Below are 5,881 nucleotides of genomic sequence, written 5' to 3'. Positions count from 1 at the left end.
GTTAGTACGACAGTTTAATAATTAATGCATTACATATTGTTCTCTTAGTCGTTATTCATTGTATAAGATGCAGACATGATATCCTGTCCACAAACACTATTAGAACAAATCTTTCTATTCATTGAATTAAGAGAAAGTAGCTGTATATCTATTCTAACTTTTTTGAATATACAGATACAAATTGGTTGTTCATTTGTATCCCCTTTTTTGTTTAGTTTTGTCAGAGGAGGGTATTCCATTGTCATTAAATATTGTAGGTGCGTGAATTCAGCAAAATATTACAATATGGTCCAGTAGTCCATAATAGTAGTGGGTTTTCTGTAGGACTGATAATGTCAGAAGTTGTTGTCTTGAGCCTTTTACAGCTCATATGCAATATTTTAGAAGTGGTTAATTATTGAGATTTCGCTTATCTAGCCTAATAAACACTATAAGACATTGATACCTTTATTATCATTAGTTCATCAATCTAATGCTTACACATCCCTTACATAATTTTTAAATGCATAATGAATGCACTTTTCTTCTAAATTTCCTATTAAAGCCAAATGGCATCATACCCTTGAGAAGAGATCTTCCAACCAAGGAGATGATTTCTCACCCTTTCTAAGTAAGTAACAGAGTGCATCATGAGTTTCAAGTGAATTCTGAGGTTAGGGCTACAAGTGTTATGCAGCACGGGCTCCCTGTTGTATCTTACTTTCTACCGCACACCTGTCAGTCTGGCGTGGTCGTGTGGGAGCCACCCCATCACACGCAGCCCTTTCTCCTTGTACTCTCACTCTCTATGTCATTGTCCCTCTCTAGTTCTCCAGAAACATATTTTTCAATAAAGTAAAAGATACAGGTATTGGTCATGTCTGATATGTGTCAAACTCCTGTCCGAAAAGAGCATACATCTGAGATGGAAAGCTGATGAGGACATCGGTGACGTTGGTGAGGGTGGGTAATTGTGTTCCTTAGCTGCTTTGGTTCTCCTACTTCTGTGCGGCTTCTTTATTCTCCAAGCTTATTTTTAATGAACATTCTATTGAGGGACTTATGTTTTCATTGTCTTCAGTGAGTAGTCATGCATCATGAAGGCTGTGTATCTATTTATTTATTTAGCAGAACTGGGGATTGAACCCAGGCCCTTGTGCTTGCCAGGGAAGTGCCTATTCTACTGAGCCATCTCCCTAGACCCTAAGCTGTGTATTTAGAGTGGATGAGGAATCAGTGAATTTGGTTATAGATACATTGTAAACTTTCTGTAAATTATGATAGCCACTTACTTGAATTTATTACATTAATATTCCTTTGAAAAATTCTTTATTTTCCCACTCTTATTTTAAAAGATTCTCTTTTTAAAATACAACTATATCCATAAGAGAGGATAAAGCATATGAAAATTCATATGTAAAAACTGGTACCTTAAAATTTTGAAATATTTTTAAAGTGTCTTACTAGATTCTTCAGTCAAAATTTACAGCTAGCCAGATAGCTCAGCAGATTAAAGTGCCTGCTTAGGCAGAAGCAGGGGCTGGGGATTACATCCCTGGCCTGCCATGCTGGCCCTGTCCCCCAGGAACCCTGAGATGGCGACTGTGACTGGGCATGTTGGTGCACACCTGTAACCCCAGCGCTTGGGAGGCTGAGGCAGGAGGATCACTGCAAGTTCAAGCCAGCCTGGGCCATGAGATGAGCTGAAGAGCAATTTGAACTTCATAGTGAGACCCTGTCTCACCAAGACCAAAGCAAAAACAAAACAAAACAAAAATGAAAACAAAGAGACACACAAAAAATTGCAGATCTTAACACTGCAGCTTTTTGGTTCCAATAACTTTTTACACAACTCTTTTCATTTGAGATCTGTTAGTGTTCCTTTAACGGCCAGTGCTGTTTCTGCTTCTGAGTAAGAAGTAGACGGTGGAAAGGAGAGTTAGCCGCTCTCTGACAATGGGAAAAGGAGCTAGATAACCAAAAATGTTGTACTTCGAATAGCCCTTCAGAGATTTGCGTTTGTGGAGACACCTGCTTGTACTGAAGTCCACGCAGGGTCAGGCCCCTTTCCGGCAAGAAGAGCCCTGGACTCTCACACTCCTGGCGGGGGGTGACGGAGAATGCAGTCATCAGAGGAAAGGCAAAGAGAAACCAGTGACATTAAATAGTGGCCATCATTAATAATAATGGTGACGATGAACAGATGCACTATTTTCTGGCATAACGTTGTAACGTCTTGCAGCGCCCGGCGTCCCGTGCGGACCTGTTCCTGCCGACTCTCCGACGTCTCTCTTAAGATCCCAAGCTGTAGTCAAAGGCAGGAGGGCAGAGCCCATGGTCCTTAGAGAGAACTGGCCTACAGCACTTGGAGTGGCTGAAGCTGGAAGAAGAGCAGGGTACTTCTGAGAAATGGAGCCTCGCGGTCTAGGTGGTGCTGCAGGGAGGTCAGAGCAAGGGAGACCAACCAGTTACAGGTAGATCTTCGGTCCCTGGAGAAAGCGGGCTGCGTTGTGCAGCCTGTGCCCGGCAGAAACAGCGCAGAAGCCCTGGCGCGCAGGGAACTCCTGAGTGTGGAGGCCTGGGAGCCCTGAGAGGCAACGCGATGGCCCAGCAGCGGGAGCGGTCCTGAGGCTTTCTGAGACTGCCCTCCAAAGCATGGTCCCAGGACAGCAGGAAAGAAAGGAGGAACCCCTGAGCGTCTAGAAGCCACAAAACAGGAGCAGATGACAACCACTTCCTTGAGAGGGCCCTTAGCAGAGAGTTGCATCTTTGATAGCGTGCAGTGTTAGCAGCCACACTATGAAGCAGAAAAAAAAAAAAAAAAATGAATTGAGAGCACTAAGGTCTTAAGCTCTCCTGAAGGGACCCTGCCTTGTCAGTACTAAACATGGTGGCCCAGAGCAGTGGGCTGCTGTAGAACCAGCTCAGCCACAGATGTGCTGACCAGGACGCTCGTGTCAAGGTTCTAGTAACTGAAAGTCATTCTCTTGTAAGTATGTTCTGAGAACTGTGAGACAGTCAATGTCATGAAGTATAATTCATTATAAAGAAACAAAATTACATATAGAAACAAGTGAAATGGTTTCACAGTTAATATTATTGGAGAATTAAAGATAGCTGTTATAAATACATCAAAAGAACATAAAACAACTTGATTGAGCACATAACGAATTAAAGCAGAGGATGCCAGCTGCTAACCAAAACTTAAAATGTAAATATAAAAATTTCATCTTCAGACTTGGAGAAAAATGCACACAGTAAGGAAAGGGTTGGTGAAATTCAATATTATTAAGTGAAAAAGGATTTACATACTACAAGCCCAGAGAAAATATAGGATTTCACTGTAAACAAGACATTTGTATGTGTGCAGTACACTCAGAAATGTTAATCTCTTCCTGTGTTTAACTTACAGATGAAATTTCGTCTAGGTAGGTATGTGTGGGGAGAGCACCACAGGCATGCAGCATTCAGTGCACCATTTGCAGCATGCGCCAGGCACATGGCAACACGTCTTCTGAGTGGAATGAAAGGACTGCAGAGGCACTGTTCTGTGGTTGCAAAGACTCATAGGCAGTAAGCACGGTCCCCTGCCAGAAACTCGCATGGTGCTTAACTCAGAAGTGGAACTGAGATTGAGCTTTTGCAGAAGCATAAACTGAAATTGATGTGGTGAGGGAAACTTTATACTGATGTCTTGTGTTTGTATTGAGCATTGCAGCATCAAAACTGAATAATTGTGATCTGTGGATTTACCAATGTATAAATTGTATCTCAAAACCAGCTAACACAATAAATCAAAGTATTGAATTCCAAATTTATCATATCTCCAGACATACATCAAAAAAGAAAAAGTAAATAGAGCCTGTATAAAAGGAGAAGCAGATACTTGCCTTCCTAAAATGCCCCTTAGCATTGCTTTTCATTCCCTACCATATGTCTTGCAAGAAATTGAAACCTCAGAGGCCTGAAGTTTGGTCCAGCTTAGTACAGTGCTGTCTTTATTTTATGGAAGTGACAAAAGAATTCTCTGAGTGAGATACCAGATCTCAGTCTATAAATTAGCAGCTAAAAACAGGGAGTCATTAAAATCCTCTTTGTCTCTCAGGACAGTGACAGGGAGTGTGACCCCCTGCTCCTCCTCCTTTCTGCCGCAGGCGATGCGCTGCTGAGTCTCCCTACCACTGTGGGGCGGCTGCTAGCACAACCTGTCCAGTTCCGCTGTGTAAGTGAGGGCCAAGTGCCCTCTGCCTCACCTGTCAGGTGACGCTTTTCAGACACGGTGACCCTTCAAGGACATTCATCTGCCCCAAACAGGCTGATGAGAGGCTGTGAAGTGCCACATTCCAGTAGCTCTTCTGCAGTAAGGTGCTGCTTCCCTGTGGAAGCCTGGAGTGGCTTGCTCATCTCCGTGGGCGCATGCAGTCGTGATGACAGCGAAGCCCACAGTAAGGGAACAGGTCTAAGAGCAAAAGTGGAACCTGGCACTGATGAGCCCTGAGCGGAGGTAGGCACAGACCAGGGCCACTCTGCGCACCTAGTTGCCTTGGCGCAAAAGTCGACTTTGTAAAACAAGTGTGAGTGCGGCCTCTGTCAGTTACAGATGCAACTTGTCTTATATGCGAAGATTTCATTTGTGACTGACTGACATTTTCAAAGGTTCTCTGTTCTTTCCTCAGTTTCCTGGCAGGGATCTGAATCCCTGGGCTCCGTCCATGACGACATCCGACACACACCTCAGGCCTGGCAGTTGTTGTCAACTTCTGTCCATCACTGCTGTTTATGCATTAATTATTAGATGAGCTAAGCATGCCAACAAGCACAGCCCATAATTTTTAAGAAATACAAGAAATGAAGAATGATACAGGGAAGATCATGAATTTTTGCTCAAATTTGTCTCTTTTCTTTAAGAATTACTAGACTAGCATGGGTTTGCAGCTTTAATTATCATTAGATCCTTAAATTCAGTGCTCAAATAAAAATGCACATTGTATATTAAGTTGTAATTTTAGGTATGCTTAACAGGCTAGTATCATATACACTTGACTTTCTGTGTGTTTATGCACTATCATATGAATATATGAAATATAGGGCTAAGATATACTAACATCTCCATTGAAATGATGTTTATAAAATAAATCAGCTTTTGCTGAATAAGAAAATTTGCATTTTAATTTTTCAGTGCAGGTTAAACTATTGTGATATCTTTTAGGAAATTTTTCAGGATAATTCTTAAAGAACATAAAGCCGGTATAAGTAACTGCACAGCTAAGACAGTAAAATGTCTTTCGTGGCTGTGTGACAAAGGTGAAATGGCATGGCATTTTTTCCCTTTCCTTTCCATCTTTTCCCGTTCTCCCCATCCTAATTCCTTTTTCATTTTGAATAATTTCTTCCCTTTTCATATCTGTTGTAATTTTGGACCTTATTTACTCTTTCAGTTTCTCACACCAGGGAGAAAATATGATATTTAAACATGTGAGCCTGATTTATTTCACTTATGAGTATGATCTGAAATTACATCCATTTACCTATAAATGTGTCCTTCTTTATGGCTGAGTAGTATTCCATTGTATAAAAATGCCACATCTTTTTTTATCTATTCCTTGGTTAATGGTCAACTGTTCCTTTTCAACTTATATTCTACACACCAGATCTTTTTCTATTAATATAAACAAACTATAATGAAACAATGACATAAAAATGAACCTATTTTCTGTTATTAAACAATAGTTCCACAATAATTCTAGGTTTTAGATACTGGGGCCTCTCTAAGTTTCCACAAACTGTAGAGTCCAAAATTCAGAGTGTGGGGACAGCTCAGCATGGCCACTGCTTCTCCGGCGCCACCTCCAAGCCACCAGCCCTGTGCCCTCTGAGCCACCCACCTCACATCCTCCGATGG

The sequence above is a fragment of the Octodon degus genome, unplaced genomic scaffold (genome assembly GCF_000260255.1).
Source record: "Octodon degus isolate 3935 unplaced genomic scaffold, OctDeg1.0 scaffold00441, whole genome shotgun sequence".
Taxonomy (NCBI): Eukaryota; Metazoa; Chordata; class Mammalia; order Rodentia; family Octodontidae; genus Octodon; species Octodon degus.
Note: the sequence above shows the minus strand (reverse complement) of the source record.